General features: G+C 46.0%; 2 protein-coding genes across 5 annotated transcripts in view; one reads left to right on the top strand and one right to left on the bottom strand.

Moving 5' to 3' along the window:
* rgs9a (regulator of G protein signaling 9a) overlaps positions 1 to 27,997 on the bottom strand; it is a 514,629-nt gene that overhangs the window by 59,583 nt on the left and 427,049 nt on the right. The window lies entirely within an intron of this gene.
* Positions 6,701 to 27,997, top strand: part of LOC311054884 (interferon-induced very large GTPase 1-like) — a 98,916-nt gene continuing 77,619 nt past the window's right edge. For all 4 annotated transcript variants that reach the window (XM_084070883.1, XM_084070881.1, XM_084070882.1 and 1 more), the window contains exons 1-2: positions 6,701 to 6,826; positions 23,798 to 23,873. The gene's annotated coding sequence lies outside the window, so the exon portion shown is untranslated. The remainder of the gene's footprint in view (positions 6,827 to 23,797; positions 23,874 to 27,997) is intronic.

The raw sequence follows: 27,997 nt of genomic DNA, 5'->3' as shown, positions 1-27,997 counted from the left end.
GACCTTAGCTCTGCTTTTGACACTGTCGATCACTCAATTTTAATCAAACGCCTGAAAGAATTAGTCGGCATAAATGAGGTAGCCTTGGAGTGGTTCCGCTCATACTTAACAGACAGGAGTTTCTCAGTCGTGATTGGGGAGGCCTCCTCATCACAGGCTCCTTTTAAATGCGGTGTTCCGCAAGGCTCGATTTTGGGCCCCCTCCTGTTCACAATTTACATGCTACCAATTGGCAACATCATTCGTCACCATGGCATCCATTTTCATAGCTACGCAGATGATACACAGCTGTATATACCGTTAAAAACTGGTGTCACAGGAAACATACCCCGCCTGCTTGAATGTCTCTCGGACATCAAAAAATGGATGTCCCAGAACTTTCTACAACTTAACGACACAAAATCAGAAATCATATTATTCGGCCCCCCAAATTCAACCCACTCCTTCCACTCTGAACTTGGCACGTTAGCTCCAAATATCACCCTCACTGCCCGTAACCTAGGTGTAATTTTTGACCCAGCCATATCATTTCACACACAAGTCACAAGAGTAGTCCAGTCCTGCTACTACCAGATTAGGAATATTGCCAAGATTAAATCATTCATCTCCACTGCAGACCTGGAAACCGTCATACATGCCTTTATTTCATCCCGCCTAGATTACTGTAACTCCCTCTACTCAGGTATCAATAAAAAAACACTATCCCGTCTTCAGATGGTGCAAAACTCTGCTGCCAGGTTACTCACCAATACAAAAAAAAGAGAACATATCACACCCATCCTGGCTGCCCTACATTGGCTGCCCGTGAGCTACAGAATAGATTTTAAGATTTTATTGATCACTTTTAAAGCCCTACACGGACTGGCCCCCAGTTACATTGTGGACTTGTTACAACCGCATGAGCCAGTTCGCCAGCTTAGATCCTCAGATTGGGCCCTCCTGGATCCTCCCACAACGCACTTTGTCACACGGGGGGACCGGGCCTTTTCGGCCCGGGCACCGGTGCTCTGGAATGCCCTACCCTTGGACCTTAAGTTGGCAGAGTCAGTTTCCTCTTTTAAATCGCTTTTGAAAACACATCTGTATATAAAGTGTTTTTCCTAAGGATTGTTTTATGGACTGACTTTAAAATGCCATTTTTTGTTTTGTTTATGTTTTTCTTTGTTTTCTTATTTTAATCTTTCTCATGCTGATGTTTGCGGTTTTTAATCATGTATGTAAAGCACTTTGTAACTTTGTTTGGAAAAGCGCTATACAAATAAAATTCATTCATTCATTCAACAGGTGAGTCCTTTTCTCTGTTCCATCCAGTGTCATCGTTCCCATCGATGGTAGCGACAGTGGTCGCAAAGCTACTTCCCTTAGCTTTAGCACGCCTCGCTTCCTGCCCCGATACTGTAGGGGAAGAATCCTGTAAGTCCCCAAACAGTGGGTCGCTTGCAATTTTCACCTGCCTTTCAATAAAATCAACGATATCACGAAAGGTGGCTCTGCGGCGGTTTGTCTCCTGCAAGCTGCAGGCGACATCTCTCCACTTGTCCCTGAGCTTATACGGCAACTTCTTGATGACAGCCTGCATGTTAGCAGGGACGTCCAGCTCATATGTGGATTCAAACTCCCCCAAAGCATTGCAGCAAGCCCGCAGCAAGAAGCTGTAAGATTGTAGAGCCTTGACGTCCTCAGACTTAAGAGCTGGCCACAAGAAGACCTTGTCCATGTAAGCGGATGTAATCTTCAATGGGTCACCGAAGTGCTCTTGCAGTAAAGATTTGGCCTTGGCATAGCCACTTTCAGCAGACATATGCTGACAGCTTCTAACCATATCTCTGGGCTGCCCTTTAGTATATTGCTCGAGAAAGTATAAGCAATCATTGGCGCTGTGAGTCTTCTCTTCGATGCTGTGTTCGAAAGCTCTCATGAAGGTTTGGTATTCCAAAGGATCACCATGAAAGACCTGAATTTCACATCGTGGAAGGAAAAACAACGACTGCTGTTCAGCAAGCAAAGATGTGATCTGGTTTTGTTTCTCCAAGACAGATATCAGCTGACCATGATCTGCGCTGCCTTGCGCTAAAGGTGCAGGTTGGTGTGACAGCATCTGCGACTGAGGACGTGCTTGAGGGTTGTGTGTTCCACTTTGTCGCACCCTAACCGTCTCAGGCCTTGGCTGTGGCTGGTCTAATCCAACTTGCGACTGCAGACCCACATAATTCACCTTAGGCCGAGCATCCAATAAGTAAGGACGTGGCTGCTTAGGCCGAGCATCCAGTAAATGTGAACGTGACTGCTGTTCACTAAAAGCATGTTGAGATGGCTGATCTACTGGCTGCCTCACTGACACAGGCACAAATGTCTCAGCATCAGCATCCAATGTATGAATAACCTTTCGTTTCTTTTTTTTCAAAGTAGGAATTCATCCCGTCTGTCCTACTGGATGCAGTGCCAGACACTCGAGAGGTGCCGGAAACCTTCAAGACATTTATTTTAGCTACTGATGCCGCTATCTCTGTCTCCAAATCCAACTGCTCTCTCCTCTTTCTGAGCTATGCCTCTTGCTCTTCCAGATCATGTTTCTCCTTAAGAAGCTTCTGGCGAGCGATGAGTGCTGCCATGTCTGCCTCTGCCTTTACACGTGCAGACAAAGTTGATGAGGCACTAGACCTACACTTACTCCCTACAGATCTCCCTTTCTTAGCTGCCTCAACCGCAACATTAGAAATGCTATCATCAGGGTTAACATCATCTACCACAGCGGTTTGCACATCATCCTCAGTACGTTCTGAAACACAAGTAAAATTGTCATTATTCACTGCAATAGGTGTTTCAACACGAGGCTGGTGTGACTGAGGTGAAGCAGAAGTAACATCTTCATGTAACTGAACTGTACTTTCAATGTGGCCATTTATGTCCGAAAGCCATTTATTTGTATTTTCAATGAAATCAACTTTACGTTTATGTATGTTTGAAAACCAAATGTTTTGCCTTTCTTGTTCTTCTGGAGGAAATAACGGAATGACTGAATCATGCAGCTGACTTGCTTCATCATACAGTGCAGAAACATTATGAAGATGAGATTGAATGGTTTGTGCATTGTCAGAACTTTGCATAAGCCCATTAATTACCTTTACAACTGCTTCAATTTTGTTAACCTTAGCTTTTCGTTCTTTTTGAAGATGTTCCATTTTATTTATCAATGCTTTGGCAGTGAGCTTCGATTGTCTTCTTTGTTCATTTGCACTGACATTAGAACCGGGCCTTGATAAACTTGAATCCATTTTGCATTAAATGAATGAACAAAAAAGGCAATACAAAAACCCATTCACACCCAAATCAAAATCAGCACAGCCCTAGTAGTAATAGCTTAATGTAAAAATGTAAATGTGTATGTAAATCGCCTAGCCTACTGTTCCCCACTAAACTGCCTAACCAAATCTAAGCTATCCAAATCAACCCTATGTCTTCAGCATGGAACGATAGGTATTTACTTGCCTATATATCTCAGTTCTGAGACGGCAATCCTGGGCCAACCCAATCCGCGGGCCATAGAATGCGGGCCGCAACCCGTTCATGCGCAGGAAAATAACAAAACAATAGCCTATAACCGGAGCTATAGACTAAAGAAGCTTTGCCTACGGGGAACAATAAAGGCTGTGTGTGTGTGTGTGTGTGTGTGTGTGTGTGTGTGTGTGTGTGTGTGTGTGTGTGTGTGTGCGTGTGCAGCGTGTAACAGACTGGGCATGAATGAGTCAAAGGAATGAATGAATGCAACCTTACGCTGCCGGTGCAATGCGCGTTCCAGTTTCCTTGTTTGAAGCGCTGTATTTCTGTGGATCGGCGCTTCAGATACGCGATTTTGTTGACTATGTTGCGGCTGATTTCATTCCCAATAAATGATCAGCCGGCAGGCTAAGCCTGGGAGAAATTAAACTGTGTGACGCGCATTAAACATGTAAAAACTCAGTTCCAAACAATCGCTCAATTTTAAAAGTATTTACTGTGCAGTGTCACCAAATTATTACAATTTACAATAAATTGATCTGTAATAAATATGTGCACCAAATAACTTAAACAGTGAGCAATTTAACGATAATACAAAAAATGCGGTCAACAAAAATAAAGCTCTCCCAGCTCACCCCACCTCAATGGTCAAATCAGCCTTAGAGTGAGCAGGTGAGAGCCATTACTTTGTAGACACTGAGGCCACCCCCAGCGACACTCCCACCACCTAGGTGCCAATGCAGTGCCTTCATCAATCACATATCAATAACCCACTCTAGTGCACACTTGGCTCCTACACGAGGTATCATTGAATGTGATTTCTCCATGCAACTCTTTCCCATCAAACAAAGTAATCCAAACTTAACTTACTTAACCATATTTTGTACTGCTTATTTTGCTTGTTAAAAGCATGATTTTATTAAGACATGACAGCAATATGGAAAAAAACGAAAATATCTCAATTTAAAATATATTTCATAGAATAACCGAATATAATTTTTTAAATGATTATAGGGCCAGTGTATATATTTATATAGCCTATTTGCTCCATGCTGTTTTTTTAAATAAAATGTAGACTGTTGGAATAGGGTAGAATGACTCCTGTAACGAATTACCAAGATTTAATGAGAAAAAAGCCTTCTTTAGAAAATTGACTGACGGGCTGGTCTGGCCCTAATTTGTCAATTATTAGTCGAGCCAGCCTGAAATATTTAGGGGCTATGAAAGCTAGTTTGAAGTGCTCATGTGGCCTATAGTCGCTTTCATAGACCTGTTGTTATTTCTAGCCAAGGCTGGCAACACGGCTCATGGTCCAACGCACAAAGCCATTGCAGTGTCTGCGTGTACTTGGCGGGTGCTTTTAGAATCCACTATCCCCCCTCCCAAAGCCCCCATGTGTGTCTGCAGAATGGCAACGTGGGGGATATAGCAACAACACGCCCACGGGCACGCCCCCACGCGCAAATAATGGAGTCGGCATAATGGGGAACGGGTAGCGCAGGTGCTAGACTAACACATTATCCGTATTTAACGGGTCTAGGGTAGGGTTTAGGCTGGCGGAGGTGCCACAGAATAGGGCAGTGTGTGCCTTCATCAGAGTGAGACTGTGTTGGTGAAAACCATAAGTACAGACAGGTCATTTGTAATGTTAGGGTGAATAACACAAGAATTTCAAAGGTTACTGGCAGACATAAAAGGCTGGAAAGAAGCCGGTTATGGAATTTATGTAACGAGAACCACGTTGGGGATGAGTTCCACGTCCTGTTTGAATGCAAGAATATTAGCATTACCAATTTTAGACAAAAATACCTGCCAAAGTATTATATAACTCACCCATCTATGTTGAAATAAATTGTATTACTGCAATCTGATAAGCCAAAAGTTATTTATACATTGGGTGCTTTTCTGAAAAATGTTCTTCCTCTGTTCAAAAAATGCAAGCCATGCCTTTTGCTACATCTGTATGAATATCGTTATGTATTGTACTGTCTATTTATGAATCTGTACTCCATAAGTGAGCGAGTTAAATAAATGATGATGATGATGATGATGATGATGATGATGATGAGGCAGTTATGTTTTCACCAGTGTAAAATGTTTCCCTGACAATGGTTTATTCAGTGGTGAAATTATGATGTGACAGATGTCCTTTATATTTATATTAGAGTGTTTACTGTTAACATGTATGAAACAGTGCAGAGGGGCTCACACTGACAGTCTGTTTGTTTGCTTGCTTCATGAGGATTGGAACAATTTTCTTTTCATTACAAGTCAATACAGTCTTATAGGGCAGTGGCTCTCAACCTTTTCAGGCCGTGACCCCCCAAAATAATCATATTTGAACTGGCACCCTGACAAGCACTTGTAGGAGTTGAGGCATTACATTTAGTTTGACTCTGTACCACAGATAAATATTGTGAAAATAGCCGCGCTTGTAGATAAGCTATTTTTGCCTCTTTCTTATATTATTTGACAATTTGGCCATTGTTTGGCCAGTTTTTATAGTTGTTGATTACTTTTGATGCAGTAATGTTTTAGGTATTAGAACGTTTTTAAAAGTCCTGAAATTGTCACTTTACTGTCATCTGTGGACCCCCCCCAAAAAATAAATCCCCCCGGGGGTCCCGACCCACAGGTTGAGAACCACTGTCATGGGGGACTTGATATGAGATTTCCACCAGCTGTGTTCCGTCACCCCTGTTTCCACCACCCCTTTACCAAACATCACTATGTAAGGGGGGTGGGGCATGGGCTTGCCATTTAGTCACATGGTTTCTTGTAAGTCAGGGAGGTTCATGTCAGTGCAACGCAGTTTAGTTTGGGGTCTGTTGTTAATAATTGTTTTAGTGCCTCCCACATTTTTTGTGGGTGGCTTTTGTTTGCCTGAATGTTCTCATTTATTCAATTCAAGAGTGAGTGAGTGAGTGAGTGAGTGAGTGAGTGAGTGAGTGTGTGTGTGTGTGTGTGTGTGTGTCCTGTTCTTCACATGTTCTGTACACTGTGTAGGCCTATAGATGTACAACACTGTCATCTGGGGACCCCCCCAAAATCATGTGGGGACCCCCTTGGGGGTCCTGGCCCGTCCCACAGGTTGAGAACCACTGTCATAGGGGACTTGATATGAGCTTTCCTTTAACAAACAACATTATGTAAGGGGGGTGGGCTTGCCTTTTAGTCACATGGTTTCTTGTAAGTCAGGGAGCTTCATGTCAGTGCAGCGCAGTACTTCTCTCATCAGATCAGATCAGTGAAGGGAGGTTTAAAGGAAAGAAAGTTGGAATGAAACAATGTAGGTGACAAGGAGACAACTAAACCAAGAGGATATCAAGTACGTATATTTGTTCAGCTTTCTGGTTACGTATACTATAGGCTATAGAGTTTGCATTACAAATATTTGAATTGCTCAGTTAGTGAAAACTCTTTTATTATGGCAATAAGTACAGGCACAGGTCATATACCAAACCACATTACTGTCTGGAGAAAACTCATACAGTTATTGACAAACACATTATTACTTAGGAGGTAAAAAAAGAAAAAGTATTGTCCATACTTTCCAACTTTTTTATTACTTTGAGAACTTTATTTTAGTATTTCACACTCTGATTTTGTCTGAGGTATTCTTCACTTTAACTCCTACTTTTCATGGTTGCATTGATAAATTGCCATTTGATAATGTACCTGCTTGAGCATTATTATTATTATTATTTACATGTTAATGATTAGCCGATGACAAAGTATTGCCTGTTGGTTGCCTGCGGATATATATATATATATATATATATATATATATATATATATATATATATATATATATATATATATATATATATATATATATATATATATATATATATAATATATATAAGAGATGCACGATTATGAAATTATGGCCGATATCCGATTACCAATTATTTGCTGGGTCATATCGGCAGATACCAATCCGATACCGATATATTATATATTAGCTCATTGCTGATTTCTTTATTTTACATTTTTATTTTGCTGGTGAAAGCTGATGGTAAACCCATCCCTCCCCACTAACCCTACTGTGATGAAAAAATATTTATGGAATAAATACATTAAAGGGTAAGACCACTTTGGTAGAGGTTTGGGTTGTGTATAGTTACCTTGCCATGATGTAACTCCAAAGGTGGGCAAGAAATAAAAAATAATTGCTCCATTGATTAGAAATTGATAATTCAAAATATGCTCCTCATTGACTTACATTGTACGGTAAAACAGCTCTCAAAGTCACTCTTTTAGCACATAAATGAACCCAAACAAAGTTGATTCAGACAATATAGAGCATCACCACCCAGTACTGTTTGCTTTTTTAATAAAAATATCAACTTCCTGTTGATTTTACTATTTGAAGATCTGGATCCGTGGATCCAGTCCAGGTTTTCTACTTATTAAAAATGGCAAAATCAACAGGAAGTTGACATTTTTATTTAAAAAAAAAAACAGTACTGGGTTTGGTGATGCTTTGCTGAGGCAAGGTAACTACACAACCTAAACCTCTACCAAAGTGGTCTTGCCCTTTAATTATATATATTCTTCTAAGTAACAAACTTAACTATGACATAATTTTTGTATGCTATCTGCTTAATCAGCTCATTCTCTGTGGTTAAATACACAGGCAGCTTGCTTGTTCAAAGCGGCTGTTGTTTTCACTCGAGTAACGAGTGCTTGATACTTTGATGGCAATGTACACATTCGTATTGAAAATATATCCTCCGCAGTATCCCTACTCTAATCTAATTTAAGATGTACAAGAAACCCTCTCTGACTGTTCTGGGTATGAACGTTAAGAGTTTGATGCTGTTTGACTACTATAAGGCTTCTCTCTCCACCGACGCTGTAGCGTGCAGTGACCTAGCCTGCTGGCTGCTGCTCTGTGAGACAGCAGGGCGTGTGTGAGGGGAGGAGGGGGGAGGGGCCACAGCTGACTCTCTTAAAGAGACAGAGACAGGCACTCCTCTCGGTCACATTATTATTGCGCCTTCAATATCGGTGAAAATAATCGGGTTTATTTTGTTGTGCACATCCAGTAGTAGTTAGCCTACTGGTGCAAGACAAAATAAACTATAGAAAAGGTGCTCCTCGGAGCACAGCTCTCCGCCAGGTCAGGTAGGTTATTGTGGCCTCCTGGAAATCGGACGTTGCGTTCATGATATGAGGCATGTTGTTCAATTTCTTTTGGTGCAAAAAGCGGCCTGCTGGTGGCACTATAACAGGCCAATGTGAAAAGGGTGGCATTTCTTCCTCTGCCTAGTGGGAATGTGGGTGCAAAGATGCACGGCAATCGCACACCGCTTTCATGATATGAGGCATTTTGTTAAAACACACCAATCCTATAAACTTTGGAAGCCAATGTTAGCTTATCAGGATGAAATGTGAACAATTGGGCCAATGGTGCCGGAGATTAGCTGTTCACAGACGGACACACACATACGCACGGACGGACGGACGGACGGACGGACGGACGGACAGACAGACAGTGTGCAAAATGTGAATGTGTAAAAATGCTAATGTGTACCTGATTACTGCACAGTAAACGTGTTATGAGCTACAGCTGTGTGCAGACGTATTTCCTCTTCATGGTGACGCAACTTTAGCCAGCAAGACATAATTAACTAGAAAAAGTGCTCCTCGGAGCACAGGTCTCCGTCAGGTTAGGTAGGTTATTGTGGCCTCCTGGTGGCGCTATAATAGGCCAATGTTAAAAGGTTGCCATTTGTTCCTCAACATAGTGTGAAGGTGCGTGCAAAGTTGGACCGCAATCGGATGGTGCGTTCATGATTTGCAGAATTTTGTTCACAACAAGCCACTGCAAACTTTAGATGTCAATCTTAGCCAATGAGAATGGAATATGAAAAATCAAACACATCCGTCTTGATCACATAACTATGGAGATCATGTGTACCGATTTGCATGAAATTTGAATAAAATCGGAAGGAGTAATATAAAAAGAAATGTTTTACGTAAGTCGGCCTCCTGGTGGCGCTAAAAAAGGCAGATGTGAAAAATGCAGGGAAAAGGTATTTCCTTGACCTCTAGGGAGTGCACATACAAAGTGTTACACAGATCGGTGCAGTTATAGGTACAAACATGAATCGGCCTGTAATAGCACCACCATGAGGCTGATTTGAAAATTGTGAAAAGTGAAAAATGTCTTCCTCGGCCTAGTGGAAATATGCGTGCAAAGTTTCACGGAAATTGCATGCTGTGTTCATAATTGTCTCCGCCAGGCCGAAAGGCATGGCGAGAGAGTATGTTTTGCACCCCGTCCGTCCGTCCGTGTGTGTGTCCGTGTGTGTGTGTGTGTGTGTGTGTGTGTGTGTGTGTGTGTGTGTGTGTGTGTTTGTGTCCGTCTGTGAACAGCTAATCTCTGGCACCGTTGGCTTGATCACAGCAAAACTGTGCACACACACTCCCTGGATGCCAATTCAGAACCTCTGCCCCAAACTTTTCACATGGGCCTGTTATAGCGCCACCAGGAGGCCGCTTTTTGGCAAAACACATTTTTGGACAGTACTCCTACAGGTTTTGTCCAAACGTCAGGCACATCGGTACACAGTGGCCCTCATTTATCAACGCGGTGCAGCCCGAATAATGAGCGTACGGCGAGATCACCGCACCTTTCGGCATTTATCAATATATCCTGACGTGGGCTTCATCCTACTTTACGCTGAGATCTCACGTCTGGTCGAGACCAGTTGTTGACGTTGGCTGCGCCCGTTTATTCCATTCTAGACCTGCGGAGCAGCATTGTCTGACGGCATCTGGACACATATATCTACACTAATAAATAATCCCTGTGAAAATATAACATTTTATAAAGTAATTTAAACAAACTGCTTTAACAGTCATTCGGTTGCATTGGCTATTTTAAAATAGCAGATCTGCAAGCTCACAACGCCACGTGTTGTGAGCTTGTAGATCTGCTATTTTCAAAATATACAGCGCTTCATGCGAGCGCATTTTCGGGACTCCCGACGATCATTTCATGGACTACAAACTTACAGTAGCTTGTCCTATGTTATGGCGTTATGTCATAGAGAGTTATGAAGACTACAACCTGGCTGGGTTAAGGATATAAACCCGACGCTCCAATCTCTTATTAACGTGGCGGCACAGAATCACTGCAGCCTGGCCGAGTCCGACTGCTTTATTTTAGTGTAACTTGAACGCGCACTGCTCGGTATGGGGTGCATTTCTCCTTTCCGACGTTGACGAACCCTATACCTAACCCTAACCCTAACCGCACGCGGAAGCCACTAGTCGGAGTGGTGAGATGTCGGAATGGAGAGTGAACACCCTCGGTATGGGGTAAATAAATTAATATACAAACGTATTCCATTCATGGCGATGTGATTGTTATCATAATATGTCATTCATATAGGCTACAAGCCTAAGTGACAAAGATACCGCTGCGGATTACATGAAAAACACAGGCGGACGCGTGTGTGTGAGTGTGTGAGAGAGAGAGAGGGCGTGTGCGCGTGTGTGACGAGGCGATCGGGGGAAGCTATTTCTTATTGGCTTTTCATGTCTTTGGTCGTATTCTGGTTCGTCTTCATGTCGTAAAATCGGGGCGTTTTGAGAATGTTTAAGGGCGTGTTATTTAAATGACGCTCGTTTTCAGACGTGAGATTTATCAAAGCCCCGACCTGATGTACGCTCGGATCAGCTGTTTAGGATCCTTTGATAAATGTGACTTCGACGTTGGTGCACGGCCGAATATATGGAAAAATATACGCCGGTTTATACGCTGCGTTGATAAATGAGGGCCAGTATGCCCAGAGCTATGATGCTAACAGAGGAAGCCATCAGCACGCTAACAGATGAAAGAGCTAGTAGAAAATGTGGTGGCTTCCATGCAGGCTGGAAATGTAATCGCCGCCCTTAATGGAATGTTAGGAGGAATAAGGAGAGATAGAGAGCGTCGGGGGCAGTGATAGAAATAAGTGACGATGAAGGAGAGGAGGTAGAGGAGTTGCAGCAGGAGAGAAGCGAGCACAGTGAGGGGGAATTAGAGGAGCAGGGTTCAGATTTGGATGAGATGGACCTGGATGACCTGACCCTTCGACAGCAACAGATAATACGAATAATGAGGCAGATTGGATCACCAGATAGAGCCCATCATTCCCCTGTTGGCATAAGAGAAGAGTATGAGGTGACCACCCCAGAACTGGGAAGTACCTCCCCCTCCCCCCCTCTATATGACCCCACAACAACCCCAGAAGAATGGGATGAGAGCAGAGACCCATCTTCCCCCTCTAGCCCATACTATTCACCTTATTCCCCCTCTCTTCCAACTCCTGGGACACCACCAGATGAGGAAGACCACCCAAGCACACAGAGCCATAGTTTATCCGACGTGAAGGACGATCTGAACCTATTTTTTTGGGCATAGACTGACTGGGACTATTGGGGTGGGGGAGTTTGGAGATGGAGCTATGGGGAATTTTTGTATATAGGCTTTTTATGAGATAATTGATCAAGTGTTTGTTATTTTCCATATCAATGATAGATGAAGATCTATTAAGGCATGTAAACTTGAAACTGGTTCACTAAACAGTATTTTAAAGTAAACTCAAACTGGAGACTGGAGGGTTAATATTATGACGTAGGAGAGTTGGAGAGTGGAAGTTGCGTCAGTATTGTGAAAAGCACCCAGTAGTACAGTATGAGGAACTAGTGGAGCGAACAACAAGAAGTTACAAGACAGGGCGTTGTGCTGAGCAGAGAGTGAGCCCGAGCAGAGAAGCGAGGCTGTGAGAATCAGGAGTAGAAATACTTCAGCTGAAGTAGAAATACTTTTGAACATAATAGTATTAGGTTTGAACATAATAGTATTGGGTTTGAACATAATATTATTAGGTTGAACAGAAGTGGAGAAACATTCATTATGATTAATTATAGTGCTAATAATTGTTTAAGAGATGAGACAATCATTGAAACAGAAAATAAAGGTAGTTTAAAGAATGGAACAAGGGAAGTAGAAAGAAAAGGTATGACATAGAAGTAAGAAGGCCCCATAGGCATATTAATTGTTAACTATTTATTATTAATAAATAATAAAGAAAACAATTGGTTTAAAGAGATGAAGAATGTAATATGGTGACACAAGTGTAGTGATGAGGCTGGAGGTCATATCATCTTACACCAATGACACGCACCCAGCAGGAGACAACGAGTGGAGGATGTAATAGCTATTGTGGCTAGTGGATATTGTAATAACTTTCCCTGATTAACACTGCCAGTTGGATACAGACTGAACGCAACTATACTGTGGATGATAATGATAATGATAATGATTTTATTTGTATAGCGCTTTTCTAAACAAAGTTCCAAAGTGCTTTATAGACATGTCAAAACAAGTATGCTGTGACAGAATTCTGTGAAGACACACCAGGGGTGGGGCAGTGTGCCCAATAATAGAAAAAATACATCGTCATTGCAAGTCAGCAGGGTGGAGAAAGAAAGATATTCATTTCCAGTAAACATCACTCCCATAAGGGGACGGAGTAATATCAAGATTATTGATTATTGGTTATAGAGCATAGTGGGAGGTAAAGTAGGGAGGGCCACGGGGCCCCTTAAAAACTAGTGCGCACAGAGAAATTTGGGCTCTTTGCGCGCTAGAGTAGATGACCTAGAAGTCTGTCAGATTAATTTTACCATATTACCCAATATATGGACATCGTTCCGTTTTGTGCTATTATGGCAGTAATATTCTCTGAGCGGCAGACAGGGTAGAAAAAGTAGCCAATAACTTAGTGAGTGATTAGGATAAGAGTCCCCAATCTGGTGACAAGGATAGATAGTTTTTTTTGCCCCTTCTTAGCCTATTACTAGGTTGTATGCAGGCGAGAGAAAGATTGTGGATTGTTGGGAGAAACGACCAGAAGGTGATATTTTGATTATGTTTGCTTTATTGTCTCCGCCAGGCCGAAAGGCATGGCGAGAGAGTATGTTTTACCCCCTGTCCGTCCGTACGTCCGTCCGTGTGTCCGTCCGTTAGCAGCTAATCTCTGGCACCATTGGCCCAGTCGCTGCGAAACTGTGCAAACTCACTCCCTGGATGCCAATTCAGAACCTCTGCCCCACGTTTTTTCACATGGGCCTGTTATAGTGCCACCAGGAGGCCGATTTGTGCAAAACCCATTTTTTCCCATTACTCCTACAGCTTTTAATCAAACGTCATGCAAATCGGTACACAGTATCTCTATAGTCATGTGATCAACCCGGATCTGTCCGATTTCCCATATTCCATCCTCATTGGCTAAGGTTGGTTTCCAAAGTTTGCAGGATTGGTCCGTTTTGAACAAACTGCCTCATATCATGAACGCAGCTTACCATTTCCATAAAATTGCACACACACATTCCCACTATGCCCAGGAAGAAATGCCACTTGAAAATTTTCAAATCATCCTCATGGTGGCGCTATAACAGGCCGATTTGCATTTTTAATCTGTGTGAAACTTTGCAAGCATTCTCCCTAGAGGTAAAGGAAAAACCTTTGCCATACATTTTTCACATCTGCCTTTTAGAGCGCCACCAGGAGGCTGACTTTTGAAAAAAAAATTGCTATTACTCCTTCACATTCTGTCCAAAAATCACGCAAATCAGTACACAGTGGCCCTCATTTATCAACGCGGTGCAGCCCGAATAATGAGAGTACGGTGTAATCACCGCACCTTTCGGCATTTATCAATATATCCTGACGTGGGCTTCATCCTACCGTAGGCTGAAATCTCACGCCTGGTCGAGACCAGTTGTTGACGTTGGCTGCGCCCGTTTATTCCATTCTAGACCTGCGGAGCACCATTGTCTGCCTAAATGTGTATATCTACACTAATAAATAATCGCTGTGAAAATATATCATTTTTTATTTATTTTTATTTTATCATTTATTATTTATTTGCACATTTAAAAACAACACATTTTTTAGCAACAGCATAATATTGTTTTGGATGTGCAGGTGAGATTTAGAAAACCCTTTCGGGTTTATAAAGTAAGTATAGTAAAATAAGTAAGTAAATTTGATATAGTAATTTAAACAAACTGCTTTATTCAGATAAGATTGTAGATCTGTCTGTATTGAAAATAGCAGATCTACAAGCTCACAACAGGTCGCATTGTGAGCTTGTAGATCTGCTATTTTCAGCGCAGCAGTGCTTCTGCGAGAGAATTTTCGGGAGCCCCGACCATCTTTTCACTGACAGTGAGGTCTACAAACTTACAGTAGCTTGTCCTATGTTATGGAGTTATGTCATAGAGAGTTATGTAGGCTACACAACCTGAATGGGTTAAGGATATAAACCCGACGCTCCAATATTAACGTGGCGGCACGGAATCACTGCATTCCGCCCGGGTCTCCTGTACCGCTACGCTACGGACACGGACATGAAAGACAAAGTTGGGCGGGCGCATGTATGTGTGTGTGTGTGTGTGTGTGTGTGTGTGTGTGTGTGTGTGTGTGTGTGTGTGTGTGTGTGTGTGTGTGTGTGTGTGTGTGTGAGAGAGAGAGAGCGAGAGAGCGAGAGATAGAGGCGTGTGCGTGTGCGGCGAGGCCAGCGGGGGGAATTGTTTCTTATTGGCTTTTCATGTCTTTGGTCGTATTCTGGTTTGTCTTCATGTCGTAAAATCGGGGCGTTTTGAGAATATTTAAGGGCGTGTTATTTAAATGACGCTCGGTTTCAGCCGTGACATCTATCAACGCTGGGACCAAGTGTACGCTCGGATCAGCTGTGTAGGATGCGTTGATAAATGTGACTTCGACGTTGGTGTACGGCCGAATATGTGGAAAAATATACGCCGGTTTATACGCTGCGTTGATAAATGAGGGCCAGTATCTCTATAGTCATGTGATCAAGATGGAAGTGTCTGATATTTCATATTCCATCCTAATTGGCCAACATGGCGTCCAAAGTTTGCTGGATAGGTCTGTTTGAACAAAATGCCTCAAATGAACTCAGATGCGTTCAGATGAACGCAACGTGCGATTTCTGTGAAATTTTGCACACACATTCCCACTAGGCCGAGGAAGAAATGCCACCCTTTTCACATTGGCCTGTTATAGCGCCACCAGCAGGTCTAATTTAGCTAAACACATTTTTGGAACAAAATTCCTCAAATCACGAATGCAGTGTCCGATTGCCATGCAAGGCCTAAGAAGAAATGGCACCCTTTTCACATTGCCTTATTATAGCGCCACCAGGAGGCCACAATAACCTACCTGATCTGGCGGAGACCTGTGCTCCGAGGAGCACTTTTTCTAGTTTGAGTTATTTTGGAACTTTGGAATCCATTATTAGCCAATCAGGATGGAATATGCAAAATCTGAAACTTATTATAAATATGAAATCAGACCCATATATACCAATTCCCAGCCATTATATTTTGGCTAATTTGACCGCTCTCACCCTTACTCCCCCATTTAAGAACAGTTAGACACCTGAGACCCCCGCGCAGCAGACCGCGCAGCAGACCGCGCAGCCATGCGCTCTGAACAGCCAGCGCTCTGTCTATGTTTCCTTGTCTGCTTATTATAAGCGACTTTGGGCTTGTTTTTCCACGTATTTATATTATTATTATTATTATATTACATCATAATGGTAATGGTAAAAACGAATGAAATGGCACCATTGCACAATTCTTAGAAAATACAACATGCTTAGTTTTAAAACTTTTAGTTTTGGTTGAAATCAAATAGTTGGTAGTTACTTTGCAGATATAAATGATTACGTTATAAAACATAAAACACAGAAATACACACTACTGCTTCATGCCTCACTGTTTTATCAGGGCACACACTCAGACAGACACAACGCATGCAGTAAAATGTTCATAGACCTGATGCTTATTTCTCTCGCAAAACCCAAACATTCCCTTTTCACTGCAAAGCTGCGAAAAGCGAAAAAGAGTAGACCAAGCATAGACCTTGTCACGCAGGGACTATTTTAGGCTTGTAAATAAGATATTTTGCGCAGGATTGAGCACATGTGTGAAACATACGATGTGTTCACTTGTGCGCTTTTTTCACACAAAAGTAGAGAGAAGCTGTGACCTCACCTCACAAACAAATAATCCTTTTGCAAACAACATCCATGTTCTCTTCGTTTGTCAACAATGATGTAAATGGAAAGTTTATTTCAGCAGATGAAATGTGACAGTTTGACATAGTTTGAGACGTTTTTGCTGCGCAGCCATGCAGTCCTCATTTAAGTTCATTGCTTTCACCTCTTGTTCTGCTGCGCACAACAGGGCATATCTCCACCAGGTTTACCTAGCCTGGTAAACCCAGCCTGGTAAACCCGATTTCTGGAGGGAGGGTTTACCAGGCTAAGGTTTACCTATCCAGGCCATGAAATTCATAGGCAGTCATATTAGCCAATTAGAATGAAATCTGCTAAAACTGACTCATATACTGATGCAGAACCATATATACAGTAGGCTATATATTGTCGCTGTTGGATGGAAACCTTAATGTTCTTTTTTTTATTATTATTTTAAAACAATTTAAAATTGTGAAAATAGCCAATCTACAAGCTATAATTATGAATTATTAATAATCTTTAATACTTTTGGCAAAGAGGTATACTGTAGGTGTAGAGGGAAAAAAAGAGCAGACCAAGTAAACAAAAAGGTTTAATCTGAAACACAATTTTATACAATATAGAAGGGGTCCCTGCTTCAACTCTGTGTGAACCCTAACCCTAACCCTTTTTTATAAAGATTTTACATAGAGAATCTGCAGTTACCATTACAACTAAATTACTATTTTATAATGTTTCTGCCTGCCTACAACAACATAATGTGTGTGAGCTAACTGACTGAGCAGAGTGCAATTGAATGTTAATAGCTATTTAGAAGACAATGGAACCCCCCACTGTGTGGGTGAGAAGGTGTCAGTTGGTCTTGAGCACAGAGGGGAGACAGTAACCAATAGGATCGCTTGATTTGGGGATCAAAAAGACAGTTTTTCAGGCTGTGTGTGGGATGAAGAAACCCCAGTCATGCTAGTGTTAATGACTATAGAGATACTGTGTACCGATTTGCAGGATTTTTGGACAAAATCTGTAGGAGTACTGTCAAAAAATGTTTTGCACAAATTGGCCTCCTGGTGGCGCTATAAAAAGGCCCATGTGAACAATTTGGGCCAGAAGTTCGGAATTGGCATCCAGGGAATGTGTGTGCACAGTTTCGCTGCGATCAAGCCAACGGTGACGGAGATTAGCTGGTCACAGACGGACGGACGGACGGACGGACGGACGGACACACACGGACGGACACAGGGTAAAACATACTCTCTCGCCATGCCTTTCGGCCTGGCGGAGACAATAACTCACCCAACTGCTGCAGAGCTTCAAAGAGAAAGTGTTTCCAAAGTATGTACATTCTTTAAGTAACGGAAGGTTACATCCGATGTAACCCAGGTTCTCTGAGTGGAGAGACTGGCTCTCCACTACATATTATTCAATATGTACGGGAACTGACCCCCCGGGGGCAGTGCTCGTGGATACTCTTTAAGACACATCACTCATGGTGGCCCTGCCCTGATCTGTGATCAGTGGGGTATTTAAGTCCCGCCCAGGCAGGGCTACTTCGATTAACTTTGATTGACACGAATTTCAGAGAACCTGGGTTACATCGGATGTAACCTTCCGTTCTCTATCGTGGTCGAGACTGGCTCTCCACTACATATTATTCAATATGTACGGGAACACTCTAAGACACACCGCGAGGAAATAAGCAGACCCAGCTGCCCCCGCGGCAGCCCGAAGCAGTTTAAGCCCGAAGTATCAGAGCCCAAGGCGTGCTCCAAAATCCTGCCATCCAACGAAGTATGTAATACTCGTGGCCTAGGCGCAAGACGCTACCTAGGCCCAGCTGGTGTCAGGCCAGTCAACTGATTAGCCACCTAGCTAGCCCGCAAGACGCAGGGCTAGCTTACCATGCACGACATCACTCCGAGCCCCGGCCCGTCCTACGGGAGCCGGGGTCTCGGAGGCACGGTGAGTATGACCTGCTCTACTGCCTGGAGCCCAGCACTCGCTCCGTGAATAGGGTGCTGGCTGCCACGTTCATGCAGTAGAACCTGGTGAATGTGGAGGGCGCCGACCAAGAGGCCGCCGTACAAATCTCGGACAAAGGGGCACCTCGCCAGAGCCGATGAGGTAGCAAGGCCCCGTGTCGAGTGTGCCCGTACTCCTGTCGTTGGACTGGCTTGCTTGCCTGTCTGCACGCCTCTTGGATTGTTTCCACCACCGAATGAGAGAGCCTAGCCTTAGAGAGTGGTTCCCCAAGGCGGCTATGCCTATAACAGACAAAGCTGGTCTGTTGCACCCATATTGTTAAGCATTTCATGTTATGTTTAACAACTGCACATGTATTCACTGATACAGTCACCTGTGGGCCTGTGTCCACCGACAGTAAGTCCTCAGGGCCCTGACAGGGCATAATAAAGACTGCCCGCCCGGCCCTGCTTCACCGCTTCCCTGCTTTTCGGAGGGTTGAAGGGGTGCAGCTCAAAGACTGACCGGCCCGGGACTCTGACCAGACCTTAGGGTGGAATGCAGGGTTGAGCCGCAACAACTGTGTCACCGCACTGACGGAGCTATATACCCGAACGCGGTAGCTGCCGCCAGCAACACGCCTGTATGGTGCATGACTGTAAATGACAAGGAATGCCCTGGCCGCATGTTCAGGAGAGCCGGGGCACAAAGTGTGCCGTGGCTTCCATCAGCCCCAAAGGGCATAGGCACAGCCTCCAGGTCAACCTGGCCCTCAACTGAAAAGCTGGACGAGCCCTGAGGGTGGCCCGTCCCCCTGGAGCAAGGGACAAGTCCCTGCTCCGGCCTCTAACCCATGCGGAGGATCCTCGATTGTGAGCGATGACGCCTGAAAACTCTCTTGTCGAGGCCCAAAGTGCTGCCGGAGCCCGGCCACATTGTTGTGGCACTGCTCCTCTGAGCAAGCCCGCACCAGCCGGTCATCCAATTTCGGATGCGGAGGCTCTCCCGACACCAAAGTCGCAGGACTGCGTCCAAGCACCTTGTAACATGCGGGGGGCTACTCTTGCTCTCCTTTAGGATTTTGTTTGTTTTACCTATAAACGAGCCGCAGCAGCGACCCCAAGAGGGGCGACACAACGCCCACTCTCCGAACTGCAGTTGGTGAAGTGGGCTGCCAACACTCCTAGTCTCTCATAAACAAAATCCATCTCTACAGACCTGTCCAAACCAGGCAGGGCAGGTAAAGAGGGGGAGCCATACAGTAGCCTGAGCTTGGCTCTCACCGCTCTGCCGCCCTCGGACGTTTAGTCTGTTGGGCTGGAGTAGAAACGGCAACACACCATATATGTTGCGCTCCGCTCGTCCCTGACGCACTCCGCTGGTCTCACCAAACCCGGCTCTCCAGCGAACTACGCCACAGCCGCGTAAACCGACCCGGTTGGCAATACGCTGCATAGCGTGCAATGACTGATTCAGGGGACCCCTGGCAGACCCAGCACATTCTGTCTTGCGTCACTGAGACCAGATCCACAGACAGAACTCCGCCACGGACGCGTAAAGCGACCCAATCGGTAATACGCCGTATAGTGGACTATAATGGCCGCCCAGGTTGTGTTCGACAGACCACCAGACCGCCCGCCAAGTGTTTCCACTGACGGAACTCCGCCACGAACACGTGAACCGGCCTAGCCGGTAATACGTTGTATAGCGGGCTCTAATGGCTGCTTTATGTGTGTTCTGACAGACCACCAGCACACCCCACCCAGTGTTTGCACTGACGGGACTCTAATGGCCACGGGTATAATGCTGCGTTTGTGTTCGAGAGACTACCAGCGTGCACCGCCCAGTGTCTCCACTGACGGAACTCCGCCACGGACGCGTAAACCGACCCAATCGGTGATACGCCGTATAGCGGACTATAATGGCCGCCCAGTTTGTGTTCGACAGACCAGCACGCCCTGTCTGTGTCACTGGCAGATCGACAGACAGAACTACACCACGGTCGCGTGAACTGACCCCGTCAGCGATACGCTGTATAGTGCGTTATTACACCTGTACGCAGAGGCTGCCGAACCAGGCAGCCATACGCTCGTATGGTGCGGCTCTGCCACCCTGGGACGTTCAGTCTGTTGGGTTGGAGTGGAAACGGCTTGCCTCTAGGCAACCGGCACCTGGCTGGAGCCTTGTAGTCGCAGTTGGCCCGAACATGGCCGACGGCACCACTGGTAACCTAAGCAGACAGTTCCGATCTTCTGTCTGTAGCTGCGACTGGGACAGCCAGAGGTGGCGCCTCGCCGCCCAAAGCGAGGCCAGGGCCTTGCCCGACGCCACCGCCTGCTCCCTCGTCAGCTTCACCAAGAGTGAAGACACCCGCTTTAACTCGGCGGCCAGGCCGGGGGTTCCACTGTCCAGCTGGCCAACCAGCCGGCGCTGGTACAGGGCCAGGATAGGCCCTGTGTTAACCAGCTGGCCCTGGACTGCCAAGGCTCCGTGTAATTATTTATTTCAAAGTCAGTGATTTGCAACAGTGACTTGCAACCGTTTGTCAGTGAGTGCAGTGGGCTGCCAGGAGATAACTCCTGACCTAGCGCCACACTGCCCTCTTGTGACCTGCGGGGCACAGTGCAGCCCTTCTCCAGGGTGCACCCAGGCCCCTCCCCCCACGCTGACGCCCTGCGTCGACGCGGAAGTAGGTACACGCTGCAAACTTTCCTCTGTTTGTTTGTAATAGATTACTTGGCTCCGCCGAGGGCTTCCTCGGACCGCGGCGGCAATGATAACCGGTAGTAGATGGCCCGGAGGTCCGCCGACTGGGTCAGCCTCGCTCGGGTTCCACCTCGGTACCGCGCCCAAACCAGCAGCCGCCCTGGTCCGCCCCCTGACTGGGTCAGGCTCGGAACCAGGCTGCAGCCGCGGCGATGGCGATGCCGGCGATCCAAGCGTTCGGCCGACAGACGGCTTCCCACTTGGTCACTCGAGCAGAACAGCTGCCACCCTGATCCGCCCTCTGACTGGGTCAGACTCGGAAACCAGGGTGCACGCCGCGCGCCAGCAATAATATGGAATAAACTTGTGTTGGTGTAAATATGGCAGCTCTCAGCGTCCTGAGAGGAGCCTCGCCAGACCTGCTCTCTACCTAAAGTAAGTGGACCACGCCGCCAAACACCCGTTCTGTATACTGTATGTGTTAAGCTGAGTCCACTAAGCGCTCTGCACTCGTGGAAATCAAAGATTCGAAGTGGCCCTGCCTGGGCGGGACTTAAATACCCCACTGATCACAGATCAGGGCAGGGCCACCATGAGTGATGTGTCTTAAAGAGTATCCACGAGCACTGCCCCCGGGGGGTCAGTTCCCGTACATATTGAATAATATGTAGTGGAGAGCCAGTCTCGACCACGATAGAGAACAAGAGTGTGGCTTTCTTGACATAAATCTTGTGTTTAATCCTGTGCGTTTTGTTTACTTTTGACCAGTCATGATGGCTTGCTTGGCTTCCACAGAAATTGGATTTCCTCTAACACGGGATGGATTAAAAAATTATAGCCACTTGTAATGATAAGTCAACACTGGTTGTCTCCGCCAGGCCGAAAGGCATGGCGAGAGAGTATGTTTTGCACCCCGTCCCTCCGTCTGTCTGTGGGGGTGCTCCTTCCACTCCGACGTGGCTTCCGCGTGCGGTTAAGGTTAGGGTTAGGGTTAGGTCTAGGGTTCGTCAACGTCGGAAAGGCGACATGTCGGAAAGGAGAAATGCACCCGTCCCTCCGTCTGTCTGTGTGTGTGTCCGTTGATCGCAGCGAAACTGTGCACACACACTCCCTGGATGCCAATTCAGAACCTCTGCCCCAATTTTTTCACATGGGCCTGTTATAGCACCACCAGGAGGCCGCATATTGCAACAAAAAAAATTGACAGTTCTCCTACAGATTTTGTCCAAACATCACGCAAATCGGTACAAGATATCTCTATAGTCATTAAACAAAATGGGTATTTCAGATTTTTCATATTCCATCCTGATTGGCTAAAAATGTCTTCCAAAGTTTGCAGGTGTGCTCTGTTTTGAGCAAAATGCCACAAATCATGAACACAGCAAGCAATTTCCTAAAATTTTGCAAGCACTTTCCCACTATGCCGAGGAAGAAATGTCACTTAAAAATGTTCAAATCAGCCTCTGGAAACAGGCAGATTAGTGTTTTTACCTATAACTGCGCCGATCTGTATACAACTTTGTATGCGCACTCCCTACAGATCAAGGAAAAACCCTGCATTTTATAGCGCCACCAGGAGGCCGACTTATGTAAAACATTTTTTTTTAATATTACTCCTTCCCATTGTATCCAAATTTCACGCAAATCGGTACACATGATCTCTATAGTCATGTGATCAAGACGGATCTGTTTGATTTTTCATATTCCATTCCGATTGGCTAGGATTCACATCTAAAGTTTGCAGTAGTGGCTTGTTTTGAACAAAATGCCACAAATCATGAACGCAGCATCCGATTGTGGTCAAACTTTGCAGGCACATTCACCCTATGTTGAGGAAAAAAATCCACCCTTTTAACATTGTTATAAAAGTGTTATGTGTTGCCTGTTATAACGGCACCAGCAGGTTTCATTTAGCAAAACACATTTTAGAACAAAATGCCTCAAATCATGAATGCAGTGTCCGATTGCCGTGCACGTTCTAGGAAGAAATGGCACCCTTTTCACATTGGCCTATTATAGCGCCAGGAGGCCACAATAACCTACCTGACCTGGCGAAGACCTGTGCTCCGAGGAGCACTTTTTCTAATTGTCACCTGCAATACCACATTGTCCTGTTTGGCACGAGGCGCTATTGAGCCAGTTTGTATGCATGTTATCTCCTGGTTCTGCGTGGAAAAAGTTGAAAAAAAAGAAAGACATTTTTTTTTTTTTTTTTGGTTGGAACTGAAAAACGGAAGGAATTGTTCCCTGGCGTGACGTAGGCAGGGGGACCAAATCAGTTTGGCCTGTTTTTAGACCAATTTACAGAAAACCCCAGATTTGCTGTGAAAGCCTGAGTGTTCAAACTGGGGTATTTTTGAGGATAGAAGAGAGGTAGGGGAGACCAAAAACACACAAAAAAGAAAAAAAAAAGTTAACATTCATGGTGTAGTCCCTTTAATACAAGCAATACATTACACAGCCGAACTTCTACATAGAGACATAGAGACAATTTAACACATGCAATGTGAACAAGTGGCCTAATTTGACATTGGTAAAGTGTATAATATTGGCTGTAACCTTTGCAGGTTAATTAAAGACGAAAGATGAGTGTGTCTGCGGAGAAAAAGGTGGTGGGAACTTACACCTGATCTTCTGGCAAAGGTAATTAGTCAACTGATTGATTATGGTGGTGGTTGGGGGGGGGGGCAGCTCTGTGTGTGTGTGTGTGTGTGTGTGTGTGTGTGTGTGTGTGTGTGTGTGTGTGTGTGTGTGTGTGTGTGTGTGTGTGTGTGTGTGTGTGTGTGTGTGTGTGTGTGAGTGTGTGTGTGTGATGGCTGACTCAGCAGCCACACATAGAGACTATAATGTATGGTAACTCTTCCTTTTGGTTTATATATTTAGTGTGTTTATTTTCAGTTGTACATTATTAAAAAGTTGAAATTACATAATTTATTGTTTAGTTGTTGTTCTATGAGTTTATTTGCATTTGCGAGTAACCATCTTTGAGTTACAAGTTCTGTTGGAGGCTGCTGACATAAATGGTCATGGAATTGGGAGGAGAAGACGACAGCCTCCACGTTGCCTCCTCCGCAAGTAACAAGAAATGGTGAGAGACCAACTTGTGAAACTAATGTCGCCAACCAAACGTCGAGCTGGCAGGCTTAGGATCGGCGGACGGGCAGTCATCCCGACCGTCAAAAACCGAGGCCTGTCAGTGCTTCAACTCAATGTCGAGGGCCTAACAACCGCCAAACTCGAAGTCCTGTACGTCACCTGGCTGATTCCAACGGGGCAGCGGTTCTGCTCCTGCAGGAGACACAATGCACCTCCGACAACATCCTCAAGATCCCTGGGTTCCATCTCGCTTGGTCCATTTACAGCAAGCAACACGGTGTGGCAACGTTCGTCCGGACTGAAATAAGCTGGTCAGACAGTAGCCAATCCCCACCAGGCTCTAACATCGAGTGGCTGGTTACAAAAATCCAGGAAACATCAGTCGTCAACGTATACAAGCCCCCACCATCAGAGCTGTCCGCGACGTCACTCCCATTAATAACTGCACCCGTAATCTATGCAGGTGACTTCAACTGTCAGCACACAGACTGGGGTTACAACCACACAACACCTAATGGAGTGGCGCTGAGTGAAAGGGCCGCCAACACTGATGCTCTGCTGCTGTACGACCCCAAGGAGCCTCCAACCTTCTTCTCTGCACGCTGGAACACCTCTACCATCCCGGACCTGGCCTTCGCCATCTGCCACAGTAACGACCCGAAACCGGAGAGGCGCGTCCTGGACAGGTTTCCCCGCACACATCACCGACCAGCTATCATTAAAGTCCCATCACTGGTGGAACCGGTACCAGGGAAACCCGTCAAGCGATGGAACTTCCGAAAGGCCAACTGGGAGTCGTATACTGAGGAGACTGAAAGAAGGTCAGCTGGCCTGCCAGACCCAGACACAGCCGACCTGGATGCGGCCTATGCAGCCTACTGCCAGGTCCTCCTGGGTGCGGCAAAGAAGACCATCCTACGTGGATATAACAGGAATTACATGCCAGGTTGGGACGAGGAATGCGGCCAAGACTTTGCCCGACTGACATCGCGTGAGGTGTCTTGCATTTCGGGAGCGGCCAGTGTCGATTCCAACCTCTCGGGAGAATTCACAGCAGAGGAACTCAGTGAGGCCATGAGCAAGCTCAAGCCAGGCAAATCCCCTGGCCATGACAACATCCACCCGGAATTCGTCATCCGCCAGAGCACAACAACATCTGGCTGGCTCTGTGCTTTCTACACATCATGCTACCGGAGATTAAAGCTCTCAAAGACTGAGGAGCACAGACAGAGGCACGCGCCGTGCCTCTGTTATAGCTCTGCCGAAGCCAAATAAACCTGCAGAAGACCCCAAGTCATACAGACCAATCTCGTTGCTCTGTGTCCCATTTCAGATCTTGGAGAGGATGATTCATAGCCGCATCGAGCCAGTGGTGGACTCACAGCTCCCACAGGAACAAGCTGGTTTCCGTCGTGGAAGATCAACAGCAGACCAGGTAACACAACTCTGTCTGGACATCGAGGACAGCTTCCATGACAATACGAAAGCTGGGGTAGTGCACCTGGATCTGACTGCTGCGTATGACACCGTGTGGCACCGGGGACTCCACCTGAAGCTGCTGAGGACAATACCGGACCGCTACATGGTGAAATTCATCATGGAGACACTTTCCAACCGCAGCTTCATCCTCCAAACCAGCAGTGGCCAGTGCAGTAGGCTCAGAAGACTGAGGAACGGGGTACCGCAGGGGTCTGTTCTCTCGCCGATGCTGTTCAATGTTTACATCCACAACTTACCTGATACAGCATCCAGAAAGTATGGCTATGCAGACGATCTTGCCATCATGCTGAGCCGACCAACGTGGAAGGCGATGGAAGAGGCTCTTAAAGAAAACATGGGCACACTGGTAGCTTACCTTCGAAGGTGGCGTCTACGGCGCAGCGTCGGAAAGACAGTCGCAGCGGCATACCACCTTAGCACCAGAGAAGCCAGGAGGGAACTTGAGGTCCGCGTCGACAACAAATGTTTGGAGGTCCAGCAAGCCCCGAAGTATCTTGGAGTGCGTCTGGATTGGACATTATCCTTCAAACAGCACCTGGAAGAAGTCAAGGCCAAGGTGACATCCAGGGTCGCGCTGATCCGCCACCTCGCTGGAACAACCTGGGGAGCCTCCGCTAAGACGCAGCGAATATCCACCCAAGCCCTGGTCTTCTCTGCAGCGGAATACTGCGCCCCAGTCTGGAGCAGAAGCCCTCATGCGAGAAAGGTCGACGTGGCTATCAGTACCTCCCCGAATAATAACTGGATGCTTAAAGCCTACCCCTGTGTCCCTCTTGCCAGCCACGAACTGGGGTCGGTCGCTAAAACATCAGTGAAGACGTGGGGCTTGGCGGACAGTGCGGCATGCGAGTGCGGTGACCCTGAAAAGACCGCCGACCATATAATCACCATCTGCCCCTTATATAGACCACCCTCGGAATCCAGCCTCTTCGAACTAGGACCAGAGATGCGGGCATGGCTACACAACACCGAGTTGGACCTCTGACGTTACACGAAAGAAGAAGGAATGGGGATCAGCTGCTCCAGATCTGCAGCTTATCTGGAAAATTGGACTGCACCACAGTCCCTCTGCACTATGTGGTGGGGCCAGGCCCCCAGAACCCAGTAGTTTCATTGAAGCCAAATGGACATGCTGGCCATTCATGGTACTGCAGCTTAGGGGCCTCAACATGAACGAGCGAAACGGTTTCGACCAATGGGCTCAACTCACGAGCATGCGCACGAGCTTGCGCACGGGGCTGCGCACTTCTGTGACGCAAAACGCGTCACATCTGTGACGAATTGGGCCCATAATAGGCCGCGCCTACCAAATTTCACAACCCGGAAGACCGGGTGATTTAGGCCCATGCGCTGGGTGAGCAACTCAATGCAAGTGGATGGGAGGAGATTTCGGGTGCCCTCTCTATTATTTTTAGCGGTGCCAACCGCTCTACACTTGACTTTGTCCGTATGTCCGTCCGTCCGTCCGTCCGTCCGTCCGTCCGTATCAGCACGGGATGAGCACGGCAAAGAAGCAACACATACAAACACACGCACACACACACACACACACACACACATGGAGCTTGCCTCTGCCATCTCTCCTCTTATTGGGCACACGTGCCACTGCTTATCAAAGAGGGGTCCAGGGACCCCCAGCGTATGTACTGTCCGTGTAAGCACGGGAGACCACCAATAGGGACGAGCATGAATTGCTGAAGTTATCAAAGAGGAGCCCAGGGACACCCAGCGTATGTTATGTCCGTCCGTCCGTGTAAGCACGGGATGAGCACGGGATTTTAAACAGCTATAACTCCAGTTTGCAGCATGCCACCAAGTCCAAATTTGGTATGTGGACTTAGACCACCAATAGGGACGAGCATGAATTGCTGATGCCCCGCCCCCTCTGTCTTCCCATTGGCTGGCCTTCAAACAGCCATAACTCAAGTCCGCAGCATGCTAGGGAGTACAAATTTTGCACATGCACTAAAACCACCAATAGGGACGAACTGATATTACTTAAGCCCCGCCCCCTCTGTCTGCCCATTGGCTGGCCTTTAAACAGCCATCATTCCAGTTTGCAGCATGCTACCAAGTAAAAATTTGGTAAGTGGACTCAGACCACCAATAGGGACGAACTGAAATGAGTTAAGCCCCGCCCCAAAGGCACCGCTTCCTTCACACAGGGTGTG

This window comes from Gymnoscopelus microlampas (assembly GCF_963454915.1).
Source record: "Gymnoscopelus microlampas genome assembly, chromosome: 11".
Classification (NCBI taxonomy): Eukaryota; Metazoa; Chordata; class Actinopteri; order Myctophiformes; family Myctophidae; genus Gymnoscopelus; species Gymnoscopelus microlampas.
The sequence above is the reverse complement of the archived record's forward strand: the minus strand, read 5'-3'. Positions and strand labels throughout refer to the sequence as shown.